This window comes from Podarcis melisellensis (assembly GCF_964234715.1).
Source record: "Podarcis melisellensis genome assembly, chromosome: 8".
Classification (NCBI taxonomy): Eukaryota; Metazoa; Chordata; class Lepidosauria; order Squamata; family Lacertidae; genus Podarcis; species Podarcis melisellensis.
Genome location: NC_138540.1, coordinates 77,871,425 through 77,891,975, shown reverse-complemented (window position 1 = coordinate 77,891,975; position 20,551 = coordinate 77,871,425). Strand labels below are relative to the sequence as shown.

Sequence of the window (20,551 nt, the reverse complement as noted above, 5' to 3'; positions counted from 1 at the left end):
ACTACCGAAAAACGAATGGTAGCCCTGCAAAATGCAGTGACACAACTTAACGTGGAGATACTAGCATCCAGGAAGAGGGAAGAAGATACTGCTGCTACCTGCAGGGATCTGCAAACCAGGTTTGAAATGTTGACTAAGCAGGGGCTACCGGGAGCCAGACCAGAGGGGATTGGGCTGGGAAAGAGAGGAGGCAGCCTTGTGTCTCATTTCGATGGGAGTCTGCAGCAGTACCCTAACTTCAGAGCAGACGTGGTATTTGCGCTACAGTTGCTGGAGAAGGACTTTAGAGATGAGCAGGAGAAGGTGGGCTTTATACTAACTCATCTCCATGGAGAAGCTAAAGCGTGGCTGCGCAATCTGTGGAGAGATGAGGATCCCGCTCTCCGAAGTGCGGATGCCTTCATTAAAGCGTGTTTTTTGGATGCGTGTTTTTTATCAACAATAGACGTAGATATCGCCAGAAAAGAGATACATGGACTGAAACAAGGGAGAGCCACTGTAAGGCAGTATCACTCCCGCTTTTTTGCATTGGTCAACGCGCTGGGATGGGAGAAAGATTCAGCTGCGGTCAGAGACCTTTTCTGGGAGGGGTTGAACGGAGCTGTGAAAGACGAAATTGCAAGGGGGGAACGACCCCAAAGCACTCAGGAAGTTGTACAGAGAGCGCTGACGGTTGGGGTGTGTCTGGAAGAACGTCCGTGGAGCAAAGACGAAGGGCGTTGGGGACGCACGCCGGCGAGAGCACCTCCCTTCTTTCCCAGGGACGCAACCCGAGCTCAATCCACGCCTCCGCTGGGAGGGGGAGAGGAACAGATGGAGATAGGTGGTGCCAGGGCTCAGTCAGCAACCAGAGCCCTAACACCGGGAGCAGTCAAAGCGAAGCCTCCTAGAGGGAACAGGAAGTGTTACATCTGCGAAAGTGCTCAGCACATGGCAAAAGAGTGTCCCCAGAGGCTCCACAAGCACACTGCAGCCTCAGCAACAGTAACAGAAGCAGTTCAGCAGAAAGAACCACAGCAGGGAAATGACGGAGTCTGGCTGGAAGCAGAGGCACTGGGGCCCAGCCAGACGAGTCAGTGAAGCAGTCCCCAGAGATTTTACAGCCCACAGACCCACTCCCGCCCAAACCAGTGGTGCAACTCACTGCATCACTCCAGCTACCCAATGGACTCACTATGGAAGTGCCCATTACGATCGACTCTAGTAGTAATGCAGACTTTATAGGACTGGATTTCATCAAGCAACATTGCATAGCGCTCCTGCCAGCCACGATGCCCCTGAAAGTTGTTACGGTCGATGGAAGAGAATTGCTAGGGGGGCAGGTGGTCAAGCAAACGCCGCCGATGGTGATGCAAATTGGAAATCACCGGGAAGTCATCAGCTTCAATGTCACCCAACTGTCGGACACGCCTGTAGTATTGGACATGAGTTGGCTGCACAGGCACAGCCCGGCATTGGCATGGTACCAGCACCAACTAACTTTCTGCTCCTCCTACTGCGCAGAACACTGCATCCTGCCTAGCCCGGAGGGGGAAGAGGATGACCCGCAGCTACGATTAGGCACGCTGCAAGCAGTGCCCCACAAGTACGCAGCGTTTTTGGAGGTTTTCTGCGAGAAGGAAGCGGACAAGCTGCCTCCCCACAGGTCCTATGATTGCAAGATTGACCTCCTGCCGGGGGCGACGCTGCCGACCGGGAAACTGAATTCCATGTCGGAAGACGAACTGCAAGAACTCAGGGAGTTCATAGATCACAACTTGAAGCGCGGTTTCATCCGGGAGTCCAAAGCAGTGGGGGGCAGTCCCGTGTTTTTCGTGAAGAAAAAAAACACGCCCCAAAAAAGACTTGTGGTTAATTACAGAATTTTGAATTCGAAAACCAAGCCCACGGCTTTTCCCATGCCCAAAATCGACGACCTACTTGCGACGGTGAGGAAAGGACACGTCTTCACCAAGTTGGATCTGAGAGGGGCGTACAACCTTATTCGCATACGGGAGGGTGACGAGTGGAAGACAGCCATGTTCACGCCCCTGGGCACCTATGAATACAGAGTTATGCCGTTTGGATTACAAAATGGCTCCCACTGTTTCCAAGCCTTCATGCATCACGTGTTAGCGGGACTCCTCTACAAGAAGTGTGTCTGCTTCCTGGACGACATCCTGATATTCTCAGAATCGCAGGAGGCTCACGAGAGGGATGTCAAGGAAGTTCTGCAGAGGCTACGGGAGCACAGACTGTACGCCAAACTGGAGAAGTGCCAGTTCAACATGACGGAGGTGGATTTCCTGGGCTACAAATTGTCCGACAAGGGGCTCGCCATGGACAGCGCCAAGGTCCGCTCAGTGTTGGACTGGAAGAGCCCGCGCAATCGGAAGGAGGTCCAGAGGTTCGTCGGCTTTGCCAACTTTTATCGCAAGTTCATCAAGGGGTTCGCTATGCAGACGGCGGCCATTACCGACACTCTCAGCTCCAAGAAGAAGAAGTTCATCTGGACGGAGCAGGCGGAGCAGTCCTTCCAGAAGCTCAAGCGTCTCTTCGCGTCCGAAGAGCAGCTACTGCATGTGAACCCCAGCAAACCGATGAGGGTTGAAACGGACGCCTCAGACAGGGCTGTGGGAGCGGTCCTGTTGCAGCAAGATCCGCAAGGGGACTGGAGGCCGTGCGCTTTCTACTCCAGGAAACTCAGCAAGTCGGAGCAGAACTACGCCATCTGGGACAGGGAGTTGCTGGCCATTCATGCAGCATTCAAGGCATGGCGGCACTTCCTCGTCGGAGCCAAACACACAGTGCAGGTCCGCACGGACCATAAGAACCTGGAGTACTGGCGCACGGCAAGGTTCCTGAACCAGAGGCACATACGCTGGGCGGAGTTCTTTGCGGATTTCGACTTCAGGATAGAGTACATCCCAGGAGACAACAACGTAATGGCGGATGCACTGTCCAGGAAGCCGCAGTATCTCGAGGAAGCGGCACCGGCGGCGGCCAAGCACATTTTCGCACCGAAAGTGTGGGCGTGCGCTTCGGCCACCGTGGACCTGGACGCCGTACGTCGCGCGCTGCAGGCGGACTCCTTTGCACGAGCCAAGATGGAGGAGGTGCGCAGTGGCACAGCAAAGGATGACGAGTTCCAGATACGCGACGGACTGCTCATCCGCAAAGGGGCCCTCTATGTACCGGGAGACGACCTCCGTGCGAATGTACTGCAGCAGTTGCACGACGCACCCACCGGCGGGCACTTTGGCAAAGAGAAGACTGTAGAATTAGTAGCCAGAGACTTTTGGTGGCCCAAGATGCGGGGGGAAGTCGCAGATTACGTCACGAGCTGCGACACATGCCAAAGGGCCAAACCAGTACACAGACCGCCGGCGGGACTGCTGGAACCGCTGCAGACCCCGCTCGAACCGTGGGAGAGGGTGGCTCTGGACTTTGTCACGGATCTACCCAGCTCACGGGGCAAAACAGCAGTTCTCGTGGTGGTGGACATGTTCACCAAAATGGCCCACCTCATTCCGTGCGTGAAGGTGGCCACAGCGGAACAGACCGCCAAACTGTTCATAGACCACATGTTCAAGGTTCACGGTCTACCACGGTCTATCCTTTCCGACCGGGGGCGCCAGTTCATCTCGAACTTCTGGCAGAAGCTGATGGGCATCCTGAACGTCAAGATCAACCTAGCATTGGCGAGACACCCGCAGACCAACGGACAAGCGGAGAGGGTCAACGCCATCATGCAGCAGTACCTGAGATGCTACGCGAATCAGCAGCCTGCAACATGGGTGGACTACCTGCCGCTCGCCGAGTTCACCTACAACAACACGAAGCACGTGTCCACGGGGGTGACACCGTTCTTGGCCAACAATGGGAGGCATCCCAGAACCTTCCCAGGATTAAAGAGCGTGGGGGAGGGGGAGCCACAGGCAGCGGACGCCTTCGCGTCGGAGTTGCAGGAGGTCCACGAACAGCTCCGAAGGCAGTTAGAACTAGCGAAACACGCATACAAGCTGCAGGCTGACAGACACAGAAGGGTTGGGGAAGACATACAGGTGGGAGACTGGGTCTGGTTAGCAGCCCAGGCAGTACCGGCCAGATCGTTAGCGAAGAAGAAGCTCGCACATAAGCAGATAGGGCCTTACCAAGTCAAGGCAAGGATCAATCCAGTGGCCTTCCGGTTGACACTTCCGGAGGGATCCAGAATGCACCCGGTCTTTCATAGATCAGTGCTCACGCCCTACAAGGCACCTCACAGGTTTCAGGTGCCAGGGACGGTACCAGACCCGCTCAGGGAAACGCCCACGGAGGGGGGGTCACCAAGGGGGGAGCCTATCAACGAGGTCACAGAGATTTTAGACTCGAGATGGGGGGAAGAGGGGGTTGAGTATCTCCTCGCCAGGGAAGGTACCCCGGCCAGCGCCAACAGCTGGGTGCCGTACTATGCGGTGGAGGAGCACTACCTCAAGGACGAGTTCCACACACTCTTCCCACACAGACCTATGCCGGCAGATTATTTCGATGAATATCTTTTCACACCCACACTTTCAGCCAGCACTTTCCAGGGGTTCTCATCGGACGAGGAACCAGCACCCAACACACGTTCCCCGGAGGGATCACCCTCGGGGTCTGCCACAGACCGCTCTTACTGGTGGGACAATCAACTGGAGGCAACATCCCCCGAGGCGACCGGGGGAGAGACGGACATGGACGTGTTGGGGGAGGACCTTGGGTTCGAGCACGGAGGCAAAGAGATGGAAGCAGAGGAGATCGCCGTCGGCGAGACCATGGAGGACTATCCGGACTTATCCGGCTGGATGCACACCACGGGGGACGAACTGTATCCTGCACTCACCCCCATAACGATGGAGCACCCAGAACCCACACCTGAAGGAGGGGAGGGGGAAGGGGGGCTTCGAGGGGGGGATGGATGTCAGGGGCTCAGGAGCAGAGGCACAGGAGAGGGAGGAAATGGAAAGCGAGGGGGAGGAATCCGAGGGGAGCGTAGGCGATGACAGTGGTCCGAGGGATTCCCTGAGTCTCTCCAGCGAATCGGAAGATTCACAGAAGGGGGCGCCTATGGCCAGGGCAAGAGGGGTGCCAAGGGGGACACCCCAGAAGGAAGGGGCCAGAGGGGACTCAGAGAGCAGCAGTTGGAAATCAGGACCAGCTTCCCCACCAGAGCGCAGTGGGGGGGAGGAGTCCCAGGTATCGGGACCAGGGTGTTCACCACCAGCGAGAGGAGATGAGTCAGGATTGACCACGCCTCCATCGGAGAGCGCGGAAACGGTCAAGAGAAAGGTTGCCCACTGGGCGCGTGCGCCAAGTTCAAATGTACAGGCGAGCGGCACAGCAGGTAGCCCGGATAGGGAACCAGGTCCTAAAGCCCGCCGAAAGGAGGGACAAGAGTCAGGGGGGTCAGCATCAGAGGAGTCCAGGAAGGAGGAGACCCCGGGGGGCAGACGGACCCAGAGGAGGAAAGAACAACGGAAGAGGTGGAGTAAGGCCAGGGTCTTAAACTGGTGTATAGGGGGCGGAGACTCAGACGGAGCTTCGCCGGTCTAGGTTCTAGACGTAGAGCTGCACGCTGCGGCTTGTAAATGGAAACTGAACTTCAATAAAGACTTTTGTACATTACAACCGGCTAGCGTTGGTCCTCTGTGAGCTGGGACCTGGAGGCAGCTCTGACAAGAGTGTTCTCCATTTTATCTGCAGTTACAAGCCAACCACTTTCTCCAAATCCTGCCTTAGAGAGATGTGGCATATGGATAAGGTTGGCACTGAAGATGGGATTTGAAGGAGGCGTAAATGACAAGCTAGGTGCAATTCAATACAGTCTCACCAAACAGATGAGATGACTCAAAGTATTCTGTCTCCTTCCCAACAATCTGATGCAATTGGAACAAAGAGAAACAATGTTCACGAGTCTAATAATGATTTTAATCTCTCTCAGTAATAACTTTGGTTCCATTGTCCAATATTCAGTGCATATCACAATGTCCCTAGCACTGTCCAGTTCCCTTGAGCTCTATCTAGCTTGGCTACTTAAGCAGTCACCTGTTCCATACCTTGAGTCTTTAGCTGTCCTTTGATTTGGGGCATGGAAGATTATTTTTTACAAATGCTTCTGTGAATCAAGTTAGAGCCCACACCAAGTTATAGGAAAGGCAGCAGTACTGGTTCATAGTCAGTCAATTACTTTGTCCATCAAGGACTGAGTAACTTCCTATAGTCCCTTGGACATTGAGGTAATACATAGACGGCATAGAGTTGCAGAGCAATTGTCCATATTGCTTCTGAATAGAACCAATGTGTTGTAGAGCTTTTAGTTAGACGGAGCCATGCCACCACTTGTGGGGCTGTTCAGGAATAGAACTTTTGGGCTCGGTGGAAATACATTCAGAAATGTATAATATTGTATATATAACTTGTATGGGAACAATCAACCCTCATCAATTTGTTAGTTTTAGATGAAAGGTTTTAGGATCCTGTATCATATATACACATATCAGTCTGAGAGTTTCTCAGTTTAGCAGAAACTTGAAATCAGTGGAACAGATGGAGGTCATTATTTTTAAAAAGATCGCTAAGGAAGTTGCTGCAGGTAGAGTACTGGGTCCATTCATCACTCCTTGCATGCCTTCCTCTTGGTCACATCCCTGCTGTTTGTGGTCCTGAAAATTTTGATTAATGCATCTTCTATCCTTCCCAAAATGTGGGTCAGTCATGAAGTGCACCTGTGCTTAGTGCACTGTGTGTCCTTTGACAGTGCAGTGGGGTTGCTGCCCAGGTGTGGCATGGGAATCCAGATGGGCAAGATTGTTGTAGAATAATTTAAGGGCCATGATTCCACTTTTAGTCTGAGTACTATTAAGTGGCTGAATTTTGGGAAATAGTCTTTCAGTAAATTAATTCAGTTGCTATGCGGGATCTCTTGCCAGTACCTTCCCTAGCACTGAGATCAGTCAGGGACTCTCACTGTACTCTGCTCAGCAGCTGCTAAAACCATGCTTGTTTAAACAAGCCTACTCAGATACTTAGATGGTTGTTTGCCATTTTCATCTGTTTTAGTATCTGAACTCTTGTATATTCTGATGTTTTCTCAAATTTCTCTGCTTGTAACTTCTTCTTCTCCTTCTTCTTCTACAAGCAAGCCATGCATAAATCATAGGAAACAATATATAAATAATACAGCATTGGTGGGTATCTGGGATGGACCAAAGGGGAAACCGAGCAGATAAAGGGTTTGTTTGGTTTTTCTTTGCTTGAAAAAGGGGAAAAAAATACTACAATTATTTTGGGAATAAATAAAGAAGCTCAGTTTGACTATGCTAGTATCTGGATAGCTGACAATGTTTTCTGTTTCTCTGTTTTTTTAGAGCTAATAATTAACACTTCCCTACATAAGTGTAATACAGAGGAATAGTGAATTGCTGTATGTTAAGACATGGTAGAATGTCCTATTGTCAAGTCCACTCTTATTTAGGTTTGTATTATTTAGTATTTCTTAGAATAGTAGCAGTGTGGGTCTGTTGAACTGAAAGCAACCAAGCACCTTGTGGTATCTTAAGTACTAGACCAAGCCAGAAATGCTAATAATTATAGTTTAGTTGATAGAAATTCTAAATGTGCAAATCAAGCTGTTCTAAAGTACATTTAGCCTCAGTGGTATGGCTACAATTAAGCTCCTGAATTATGCATGTCATGGTTATTAAATACATATTAAAAGTGTTGTAATAAGATAATTTGTTTTTCAGAAACACAAAGTAACACATTTTCATATCCAACTTGGCATCAGGGCCACATGAGCCTCAGGGCAGTACCTAGGAACAACTGCTTCAGTGGAGGATAGGAAGAGAAACAAATGGAGATGTGACTTGCTTAGAAGCCTCACATTTAGCAGGGGAATTCAAATTTGATTGATACAATTTGATGGGCATTCCATCTAGATTTTCTGGACCCCTCTTCCACTCACTCCCAGCATTAGTTTAACAGGAATGCGTGTGAGCAAACACTTCCACAAACTGCCTGAAGATCAGAACTGAAGAAGTGTGCATGCACACAAAAGCTCATACCAAGAATAAACTTAGTTGGTCTCTAAAGTGCTACTGGACATTTTTTTAAATATATATATATATTTCTACTGTGTCAGACCAACACGGCTACCTACCTGAAATTAAAAGTTCCCTAAACAGAGCTGCCTTCCTCTTATCACCCTCCAATGGTAAGTTAAATGTTCCATAAGTGCTATACAGAAAAAACAACCCATCTATGTGCATTCATTATGTGTGCGACTGCACATATATGCCTCACATCAAACCCGGAAGTGACCTGAAAAGATCACAAGAAAGTCACAAAAAGGGTTGGAAGGGGGCAGGGGCAGAATGGAGTGTTTGCAGGCTTCTTCAGTAGTTCTTCAAATACACCCTGGAACATAAACCCTGAGTAAATGGGGGCTTGGAGCATCAGCAAACAAAATATCCAAGAGGCTTCCTGTCTCCAAAGTCGATCTGCAGATTTTGCTGCTTTCAGGTTTTGACAGAGAACAGGTTTGAACCCTGGGTTCTGTCAGGTCTGTTCAGTTCCTTCCTTGTTTAAAAAACATTTGTACCTTGCCCTTTCTCACAAACAGTGGAAAGTGGCCCACATAAAAATCCAACCCCAGATTAACTACTTCAAGCATCACTTACAAAATAAAAGATATATTAAAATGCTGCAAAACCACAGCATAGAAAAAGAAAAGAAAAAACATCCGCAGCAGAGTGACTGGGATAAACCAAAGAAGCTGTAGTTGTTAAAAAACAAAGGAAAGCTGAAATATACTCAGAGTCGCAAAGTGATTTCATGCTCTTTATTCAGCTCATAGTGGTGAGGAGGAATGAATGAATGTCCCCTCAAAGTATCTGCTTTATATACATTATTTACACAATGGGCTGCACATGATTGGCTAATTCCGGAATTCTACTGTAAGCCAATCAGGTTGTGGATTCACTTCTATCTGGAGCATGATTGGGTGGTTCCTGCTAACCAATCATACTGCTGCATTGTTCTAGAACCAATCAGACTGCTACATTCTGAATCCTATTGTTCTAGGACCAATCAGACTGCTGCAGTTTGGATCCTATTCAACCCAGTACATAACAAAAGCCAAAAACCAGTGCAATGAAACAGCCCTCTACAAGCAAAAAAACCTTCTTTGAAAGGAAAGGTTGTTTTAATTGTTATTTACTACTTTCTGGAAAGTTATTAAAAAGGGGAAGGGGAGACATGCTTTCTCTTGAGGAGTTCCAGTGTTTTTGTGTGTGGAGCCCATGTTCGCTTCCTATTACCTCTCTTAGACTCTCCATCAGCTTTAGAAATTTCAACCTCAGAAACAGCAGGCGTGAGAGTGAATTCCCTGCCCCCTCCTCTGTTGTAGCTTCTCTATGATTCCGTGCTTCCCCCCACCCCGCTCTTTCCCACCTAGCCTCCCTCCCTTATTTTAAAGACCTTCCTCCTCCTGTCTGGACGTCATTGCCAGCTGAAGAGAGGGAGAGGGAGGCAGCTGAAACTTGTAAAAATCACAGATGTGGACAAGAAGCGGTTGCAACTGTGGATATTACACTTGGGTGTTTTAGAATTTGCTTTTCAGAGACTGAAGCAGGAAGGAGAGAGGTGGGATCACGTGTGAGAGAAGGCTGCAGGTTCTTCTTCTGCCTCTTTTCCACTTCGAGCTGGAGATCTCCACTGCCGTTTCCTTCATCGCTCTTCGCCTCCTCTAGGATTGCCTCCAGGCTATCAGTCCTTTGCAAAGAGGGATTCGATCACATCCCAGAAATTGCCCAGTGAAAGTGGATTAAAGTGTTCTGTCGCAACAAATCTGCTCTCTCTTTAGGACTTTTTGTGGTGTGGAAAATATGTGGAACAAATGACTGGTAAAGGGGAAGATGTATCACCAACCGCCGGAAATGCAAACCAGGATTTGGATTTATCATTGAAGTCTAACCTTCCTGCAAAACAAATTGGAACAAACGCTCCCTCTAGGCTGGACTTCATCTTACCTCTGTGTAAGCTTTGTGCAAGCACATTGGACCCCTGCAGCCCCACTGCTCTGCTTTTAGGATAGTGTGTGGATGGGAAAAAATAAATTAAATGGAGGTACCAAGGGGGGGACAGGGGATGAACTGATTGCAAGAGGTAATTCTTTCATTAGCCATTTGATCCCTCCCTGCCAAGATTGATAGATGAACTGTTGTTGGAGGCTAGGTGGGGATGCACTAAAATGAATGACAAGATTGTCCATAGGAAATAATGGGACTCAAATGCCATTTAACATGACTGGGCTCCATTGAAATACATGCAAGGAATCAGGCTTGAGAGGAACTGAACAGATCACAATGTTAGTTAACTCCATTGATGCGGAGAAACATAAATACTACTGTTAGGAGTCATCTACACTTCTGTTTGTCCTGTCTTTTCTTCCATTTTGTCCCTTGATTTTCAGGCATGGGTCCATGAGATTTTTTTCTTTTGCCTCACCACTTCCCCACTGCTTGCTGCTGAATCAGAACATATGTCAGTCCACAGAGAAAACTCGACTGGCATTTGTGCAGATTCAGTGGTAAACAGTAGGTTTTCCCAGGGAAAGGGATGGGACAAAATAAATGTCTCTCAGACCCCTTCCTAGAAATCATAGGGCAAGGGTAGGTGAGCCCTTAGACAAGGGGCAGAGTGGGCATCTGGAGACTGAAATATATAAGATAGGAGAAGATAAATTTTGGAGTTGCCAGCGGAAAAGGGGAGACTGTTTCATGTGTGGTGCTGCACATGTAAAAAAGTAATTGTTTTGGAAGGAGGGGGTGGGAATAACATTTATTTATGACATGTTCCCAATTAAATTTCAAACCCAAACCTATGTTGTGCTTATTTAATTATGTGGGGAAAGATAATTTTCTTTCTGCAATTTGTATTTATGAAATTATATAAAACCTATAAAAGGCAAGTTTTTAAAAAGTAAATCCTCACTTCCTGGAAAGCAAGGTCCAAGTGGTTTCCCCCTTGCCCCACTCCTTTCCCAGGGCAAACCCACACTTTAGCGATAAATCAGAAGAAAATGTTGATCCGAGAAAAAGCTGAATTGCTGTTTGCTCCCTACTGAGTGCTAAAATGTGGAATGCTGTGGCACAAGAGGAAGTCTGGATAAACCCTAACTGGCAGGGATACTCCATTTTTACTGGAAGAGGCATAGGTTTTGTGTGGATGTGTGTGTGTGTGTGTGTGTGTGTGTGAGAGAGAGAGAGAGAGAGAGAGAGAGAGAGAGAGAGAGAGAGAAAATGAAAGTTGTGAATTTGCATGAAGTCAGGGGAGGGGAGCAAAAGATAAGGTAGGTTTTTATTTGGTAGTTTTAAACAGCAGCAGAAGTTTGAACAAAGCAGGGATGGAAGAACACACAGAGGCGAATTTAGGGCAGTGCGTGCCATTGTGACTATTTAAAATGACATGATATTCTCTCTCTCTCTCTCTCTCTCTCTCTCTCTCTCTCTGTGTGTGTGTGTGTGTGTGTTTCTGCCTAGTCTGGAATAATAAGGTGGAATTTCTTTATATATGTGCTTTATATAAAAGGTGCTTCTAAATCAAAGGTGATTTATAAAGTCTTCAAATATATTTATATATACATGGGGAATGTACCTGGCAGGATCGAGTCCTTAGGTTCCTTGCAGCTGGTAAACAGAACAGTCCAACCTGTGTGGTGATGCTCACATTCAACCACCTTCTCTGCAGGGAACACCTTTTGCAAAGGAGCAGCATTTTGCACCCTGCACCGTAGGATTTCATTCTCTACAGCAGGCATGTCCAACAGGTTGATCGTGATCTACTGGCCAATCATGGGGTGTCCGTGTTCAATCCTGTTCGATCATTGGACCCACAACATACTTCCAGCAAAAGCTCAACAATCCTATACAGTGTTGCTCCAAGGGGCAGATCATTGGGAAGGATGGAGAGGCCAGGTAGGGATGCTTACCTTTTCCCAGGAAGACAGAGTTCTGCCCCCTGTGAGCCCTGGAAAGGGAAGAAGAAGAAGAAGAGTTTGGATTTGATATCCCGTTTTATCACTACCCTAAGGAGTCTCAAAGCGGCTAAGAATCTCCTTTTCCTTCCTCCCCCCACAACAAACACTCTGTGAGGTGAGTGAGGCTGAGAGACTTCAGAGAAGTGTGACTAGACCAATGTCACCCAGCAGCTGCATGTGGAGGAGCAAGGAAGTGAACCCGGTTCACCAGATTACGAGTCCACCATTCTTAACCACTACACCACACTGGCTCTCTTATCTCTTGTCCATAAGAAGCTATTTCTTATCCAGTAAATCTAGCCATGAGGCAAAGGCAGCATACACACACCATATAAACCACATTATTTTCCCAAAACAATCATGGTTTGCCCATCAGATAGCTATAAATCCCAGCATCCTCAACAAACTACAGTTCCCAGGAGTCCATTTTTTGGGGGGTGGGGGCAGAATCATGTGCTTTGGGTGTATGAATGAATCGATTTATTTTGGTCACTGACCAGAATGTTGGATATATGGTTGTGTATGCAGCATTTGCAGTTCAGAAAGCATTTTTCCCACCTGATATTGTCCACCACAGAATGCAAGTATGACCAACTCCTTAAAATGGTTAATGAGGGGAAAATATTAGCACTCCCCCCCACCAGTTTTTCAAGAGGGGAGTCAAGTAAAAATAAGATCATGAGGAGAATTAAAATATGTATACTGGGGGGAACTGAAACTCTAGAGTGCATTCAAGTACAGTAATAATAATAATAATAATAATAATAATAATAATAATAATAATAATTTCTTTATACCCACCCATCTGGCTGGGTTTCCCCAGCCACTCTGGGTGTCTCCCAATCCAACATTAAAAACACATTACAGCATTAAATATTAAAAACTTGCCTAAACAGGGCTGGCTTCAGATGTCTTTTAAAAGTAGGATAGTTGTTTATTTCCTTGACATCTGGTGGGAGGGTGTTTCGCAGGGGGGGTGCCACTACCGAGAAGGCCCTCTGCCTGGTTCCCTGTAACCTCACTTCTCGCAGTGAGGGAACCGCTAGAAGGCCCTCGGCGCTGGATCTCAGTGTCCGGGGTGGAGACGCTCCTTCAGGTATACAAGACTGAGGCCAGTGGGTGATATTGAACTAAGGCCCCATCTGTATTATGTATGCAAGACAGTGTTATGCTAATCTGAATAATTCAAGGCTTCAACCAAAGCATTATGGGAACTGTAGTCCTAAGAGAACTCCTATTCTCCTCACAGAGATGCGATTCGCAGAGTTCTCTGCAAAGTAGGATCACTATGCTGGAGTATGTTAAGATATGTAAAGATGTGGTAGGAAGTGCTATTGTCAAGTTCTCTCTTATTTAGGTTTGTATTATGTAGTATTTCTTACCAGAATAGTAGCAGTGTGGGTCTGTTGAATTAAAAGCAACCAAGCACCTTGTGGTATCTTAAGCACTAGGCCAAGCCAGAAATGCTGATAAATATAGACCCAACACAGTTTAGCTGAAAGAAGTTCTAAATGCGCAAATCAAGCTGTTATAAAAATCAATCTGCTTTGTCCAGCTATCTGCTTCTCTGGGACTTATCTTGTATCCCTCATTCAGGCTACTCTGGAAGCTCAGTGTTTCCCTTACTTTCAGAACTGTCATTTAGTGTGTCAATGTATGTCTAAATTGTAGGGAGTTGGACTAGACCCTTTGGGCTCCTTTATACTCTACAATTCTAGGATTCAAATTAAGACTTTTAATGAACAAGAGAATTAGTCAAAGTCTTAATAAAGAAAGACACTGACAAATGATTATATGTAATGGCATGATATTGTGATGAGGGCTGATCTGAAGACAAAATGATTTTAATTGGTTCAGGATGTTGACGTTGGGTAGCAATTATGTAAGGTAAAGGTACCCCTGCCCATACGGGCCAGTCGTGTCCGACTCTAGGGTTGTGCGCCCATCTCACTTAAGAGGCTGGGGGCCAGCACTGTCCGGAGACACTTCCGGGTCACGTGGCCAGTGTGACGAAGCTGCTCTGGCAAGCCAGCACCAGTGCAGCACACGGAAACGCTGTTTACCTTCCCGCTATAAAGTGGTACCTATTTATCTACTTGCACTTAAGGGTGCTTTTGAACTGCTAGGTGGGCAGGAGCTGGGACCAAAAGACGGGAGCTCACCCCGCCGCGGGGATTCGAACCACCGACCATGCAATCAGCAAGCCCTAGGCACTGAGGTTTTACCCACAGCACCACCCGCGTCCCAGCAATTATGTAGATAGCTCCAAAAAACTATAATGTAACTTCAAACAATAGAATACAGTATGGTTATGTCATATAACCCTAGTGCAAGATAAGTACAATGATAATAGGACAATAAACAGGTGACATAACAGGGTTACAATCTTGTTGCGAGACTGTTATAGGCAAAATTATTGACCCAATACATTGGAAAAGTATTTGGACTAAAGTATCTATGAAGCTGGTTTCAGCCCAAATTCAAGAATCTGCAGTAAACAATATTTCTGAGAGAAATGATAGCTCAATGATGCTTTGTATGAAGAAAACCCCAGGTTTAATATCCAGAACCACCAGATAGGCTAGGAATGCCCCATTTCAGAAATGTTCCAGTTCCAAAATTATGGTGCAACTACTGTCTCGTCTACTGACGAGACACAGCCCCTCAAACCCCTTTACATGACATTATTTATGGATGTGACAGACAGTAACCTAAGCCCTGGGATGTTTTCCCATACTGAAGAATCTTCCTTTCCCCTGCAGCAGACCCACAGAAAGCCGTTCTGCAACTACAAAAGGGATTAACTTGCTTCGAGTAACATAGAACTCTCTGTCTACTCCCTCCCCCCCCCCGTCTCTCCCTCATACACAGGCATAATCTAGAAATGTCAGGGCCAACCTTTTTCACCTTTAACAGTTGTGCAAAGCTGAGATTTACAGAGGTGTAGCTTTCATGACAACCCAATTCCTCTGGTACAGCCAGGAATCTGTACTCAACATCCTTCCGCAGGGCCTGCAAGATGGAGCTGTTCCGCCTGGCCTTTGGTCCAGGCCCAGTTTGACCCCCCTCTATTGGACCCTGTAAGTTGCCTATTTGACCCTTTTATCAGCTCATGTGGGACCAACATGGATAGCTGGACCTGATGAATACTTCCAATGCAGGAAGCAGATCCCCAGCGGATGACTGTCCACCCTGTTCTGAATAGCTCCTATTTGGGGAAGATGGATGAGGTTTGTACTGAAGATGGGTTTTGAAGCAGCTGTAAACCATTAGCAACCACTTTGCTCATGTAGCCACTTTGCCTTTGTACATATTCCTGGCAGATTCTACTTACTGTGTTTAGCATACCTCAACTATCTCTAAATTCCAAACTGTGGAACTGAGACACTTCCAATCCTGGAAGTTTGCTTTGTGAGGTGGGGTTCTGGTAGGCTCTCTCCTTGCATGACACTGTGTTTTAGCAACATCAGTTAGGCTTTGGACATTGGTTGTTCTATTTTGGTGGTGGGCATAGTCAGAAAGTTTTGGGTTGGATGGCCACCATTTTTAAAATTTAATTGAAAATGCTGCATTGCAACGGGTTTGACAAGATGACCTTCAGGGTACCTTTACACACGAGCAATTTTACTTTCTACCTCAACCTTGATTCCCTATAACCCAGTTGAATGCTTCATTGTCATTGGCTCTGCATTAATGGCCTTTGGGGTATTTTCAGGGGAACAACAATGTCTCCTTCAACTGCCCTTTGTACATTGCCTGCTGCCTTACACATGACTAGTAGAGAGTGGTTGATGGTATGACCTTGTTTGCATAGTTGGTGGAGACAGATAGCTCCAGGCTCTGTGAGTGCTTGGTTCTCACGTGGTACATTTCTTAGTCATTGACACATTCAGCTCCTGAGGTCTTTTGTCATGACTCCCTACCCCCCGGGAAGTTGACTACCTCCATGATACGAGGATTGTTTTTACTCGTTGAAGCCTCCAGTGCATTCAAGCAATATCAAGCTAAGGAGGCTGAAGATGGGAACAGCTAATAGAACCATTTGTTCCCAAGTGTTGTCCACATCATGAATCCTTGGCCTATAAATATCTCCATGTAAGTCTCTACCTGCATCACTTCCCCTTCCTGGTCCATCTCCTCTCTGATTCTTCTTATCATTTGAAAATGATGAAAGTGTTGGATCAATCCATCAACCTCTAATGGATGATTTAGAAGGACTGGGTCGGGCATCACTCTCTCCTCTCTCTCTCTCTCTCTCTCTCTCTCTCTCTCTCTCTCTGTGTGTGTGTGTGAGAGAGAGAGAGAGAGAGAGTATCCATACTCAGCAGAGTTACATCTCAATGCAGCTCCTTCCTTGGAAGCATCTTCAGGGTTGGAAGGTACACACAGTAGGCAATAAACACTCATGGCCGCCTTAAGATTCAGTCAAGTGTAGGACATTACTTGATGGACATAATAGCATATTGGTAGCAAATATATGCAGACATTCACCACTGCCGTGGTCAAGGCAGGCTTAGAGTCCAGTAAGAGTCCATGAATCTCTCTCTGCTTCTCTCACCACAAGGAACAAGCAACAGACTCACAACAAGTTACAAGTTATACAGAACCATTGTTATCAGTATCTCCTGTCACACTGCGCACATCCAAAGAACAGTTCTCAAAGAAAATGTCCTTCCATAGACAAAAGAATTAGCCTTCTGCTGCTTCTTGAAACTTCTTCTCTGTTTCTGGAACAAAGGATGCTCACACACAGAAAGAGAATTGTTTCATGTTTTATACAGACTAACTGTTCCATCTCCACCCAATATACCATTAAGTTCTTAACCATCTCACAAAATCTCCTGCATCAACCTCTACCACAGTGGTTCTCAACCTGTGGGTCCTCAGATGTTGTTGGACTACAACTTCCATCATCCCTGACCAGTGGCCATGCTGGCTAGGAATGATGGGAGCTGTAGTCCAACAACATCTGGGGACCCACAGGTTGAGAAACACTGCAGTTTTAGGCAGTGACATCTCTGAAATGCTCCTACTGTCATAGTAATGCAACCCCATTTGAAGGTGATACATCTGAGGGCTGTAAATCTAATGCATCCTGCACCTCTGGTGTTCTGGATAACAATATAGGTGAGCTGAAACTTCGCACTTATTCTTGGTCACCCTGGGAAATGACTTTCATGTGGAGATTATTATCAACCTCGACTGATGGTTTTCTTACTTCCTTTCTAATTTTGCATTTTATTATTATAGTTATTGCTATTGAATCCAAATCCTAAATAAACTCCTTCTTAGTCCTCCTTCGCAATAATTCATATAGGTCTCCTTACAAAACTTATTGTAACCCTACAAGCGATGTCAATTGATTACAATTGTCTTTCAAATATATCATGAATTTCTTCCAGTCCTTCAGGAAAGTCTGGTCTTCCTGGTTCCGAATTTTCCCAGTTAATTTTGCCAACTCAGCATAATCCATCAATTTCACCTGCCATTCTTCTTTTGTTGGTAATTCTTCCTGCTTCCATCATTGGGCTAATAGTATTCTTGCTGCAGTTGTCGCATATAAAAACATTTTTTATCAAACTTTTGAATATCTGTACCAACAATACCAAGTAAAATGGTTTCTGGTTTTTTAAAAAATATATATATTTCAACATCTTTTAAATCTCATTAGAAATCATTTCCCAGAAGTCCTTCACTTTCTTACATTCCCACCACATATGGTAAAAAGTACCTTCTTTTTCCTTATATTTCCAACATTTATTATTTGTTTTATACATTTTAGCTCATTTCACTGGTGTTATATACCATCTGTACATCATTTTCATTATATTTTCTATTAAAGCACTGCAGGCAGTAAAATGTATTCCCTCTCTCTCCATAATTTTTTCCAATTCTCTAATTATATATTATGACCAATATCTTTAGCCCAATGTATAATAACTGATTTAACTTTTTCATCTTTCAAATGCCATTCCAATAATAATTTATACATTTTAGATAATATTTTAAATTTATTATTTAATAATTCTAATTCAAATCTCGATTTTATATATCCAAATCCATTTTTCTTTTTATCATCTTTAAACATTTCATTAATTTGAAGATAATGGAACCAGTCATTCACAAAACCTTTGACCTCCTCATAAGGTTTTGATTTCCATTGGTTATCCATCTCCTTCACTAATTGTTCATAGGTGGCCCAATTTTTACTCATATTTATCTTTTTCACACTCATTGCCTAAAGAGGTGATAGTCATCATGGTGTCTTACATTCTAATAAATGCTTATATCTATCTCACACCTCATACAATGACTTTCAAAATATGTGGTTCCCAAATCCTTTATGAGCTTTTACCTTATCATACCAAAAATATGTGTGCCATCAAAGATGAATAAATCAGCCGATTTCAGCATGGAGCTTTGAATTTCACTATGTCCCTCTGTGTCTTCTTGGCAAACACACAGCCCCCACTCCCAGACCTTACTGAACCATTTGTTCCCAAGAGTTGCCCACATCATGAATCTATAGCCTTTAAATATCTCCACGTAAGACTCTATCTGCATCAGTTCTCTGCCTTGGTACATCTCTGCTCTGAGTCACCAAATCTTTCAAGAATGCAGAAAGCACTTCTGAGCACCTGCCTCCTCTTGGCCCTGCTTTCTCCAGGTAAGAATCAACCTGCAGAATTGGATTCTTTTAATCATCTTTTAATGACACTGAAAAGACCATTAAGCTTCTTACCATCTCAGGAAATCTGCTGCAATAACCTCTATCTCCTTTATGCAGCGACATCTCTGATTTGTTCCTCCTGTAATAGTAATGCAACTTCATGTAAAGGTAAAAAATCTGAGATCTGTCGCTCTAATCCAATCTGTGTCTCTGGTGTTCTGGATAATAATATAGGTGAGCTGGAACTTTTCACTTATTATTGTTCACCCCAATAAATGTTGTTCATGTGCAAATTAATATAATGTATTGATTATTACTTGCATCTAAACCCCAACTTTTTTCCAAAGAGCACTATGTGCTGTACATGGTTTTGGTACCAGTCGCAGTGTCACCCTCCCCTGTGTGAGGTGTGATAGAATGAACTCATTCACAAAATGATCTAGATTAAAAATGGCCACAAATTTATTGATTACTGGTGTAGGTAGACTTTTGGCTCTGGCTTTGGTTATAAATCCATTCCAGTTGCCTACTGAAGGGGTGAAACCACAGGGTCATGTCATGAAATATGGCCTCTCACCAGGCGCCAATCTACCCAGATTGACTTGCTAAGGCCACCACTGGGAACGGAGACTTCCATCGAGACCCTTCTAATGAGGTACCCTGATTACGCTGCTGGTTCAGCACAGGGTGATTAGGTTCATCTATTGATTCAAGAACTGTGCATTACGTAGTTTTTCATGGAAGAGTAAAGAATTTAGTTAATAGGAACCATCATTAAAAATAAATACATTTGGAGGGAATTAATCAGAATTCTTGCAGATCTTGTGATTTGTTTCCTTTTGTTCTTCACAGTTCAACAGTATAAAGTGGCAACTTACCGGGGATGTGGTCATTCCCAACGTTGCCACTCAGGTGATTACAGTTTAACTTCAGCCAATGGTAAATACCTCCAGATGAAGGTCTTCTGCTGCGGAACATACAAGTGTAATAAGGAACCTCTCTATGGTGAGTTTCTGCATCTCTGAAAGTTAATGGCTTATTAACCCATCATATAACTTCCACCCAGTTACAGGCAAAGTATAGCATCTTTGTTTTTCAGTCCATTCAGACACTAGGTGCAAGGGTCTAATAAGTATCTACAACTGATCTTTGAATCGTTCAAGAAAGGAGATTCCACCTAAACTTCAGGTAAAACTTTCTCACAGTAAGAGTTGTTTTACTGTGGAATGTTCTCAATCAGGACATTGTGGAATCACCTTATTGGAGGTTTTGAAGCAGAGATTGGATGGCCATCTGTCCTGGAGGCTTTAGCTCGGTATCCTGCATTACAGGGGGTTGGACTAGATGACCCTTAGGGTCCCTTCCAGCTCAACAGTTCTGTGATGAATCTGGAATGGATGAAGTAGATGGTCTCCTCTTAGGACGCAGAATACTTTAGTCCTCTTTATTCATCAGTCATACTTTATATGCATAAGGGCTGGGGCTGGAGGCAGAGAAAGAGAAAATAATATGGAAAATCTTGACACAGCTCTAAAAAATTTGGGGTCTGGGTCTGCTGACTACTTGCTTGCACCCATAGTAAGAGAAATGATCTCCAAGAGAATGCAGCTGACTGTAGCTTCAAATACCCATATAGCTTTGAATACCCATATACAAAGCTTTGAATACCCATAAACTGTAGCTTTGAATACCCATATACAAAGTGAGAACTGTGGAAAATAGAATGAAAATGAGCATGCCTGAGAAAAGATGAAAAACAAAATCATTATTTATAGACACTCAGCAGTTGTGCCTTTTCTGCAAAGTTGATGGCCAAAGTAAGGCACAATGTGGAGATAGCAAGT

General features: G+C 45.4%; 1 long non-coding RNA gene across 2 annotated transcripts in view; it reads left to right on the top strand.

Annotated features, from left to right (window-relative positions):
• The first annotated feature begins 16,935 nt into the window (after positions 1-16,935).
• The window catches only part of LOC309376250, a 38,110-nt gene continuing 34,494 nt past the window's right edge, over positions 16,936-20,551 (top strand). Inside the window, exons 1-2 of one of the 2 annotated variants that reach the window (XR_014171110.1) lie at positions 16,936-17,164; positions 19,560-19,712. This is a non-coding gene — a long non-coding RNA (uncharacterized lncRNA). Of the gene's footprint in view, positions 17,165-18,182; positions 18,942-19,559; positions 19,713-20,551 lie in introns of those variants that run through there. The other variant, XR_014171111.1, reaches the window with a different exon arrangement.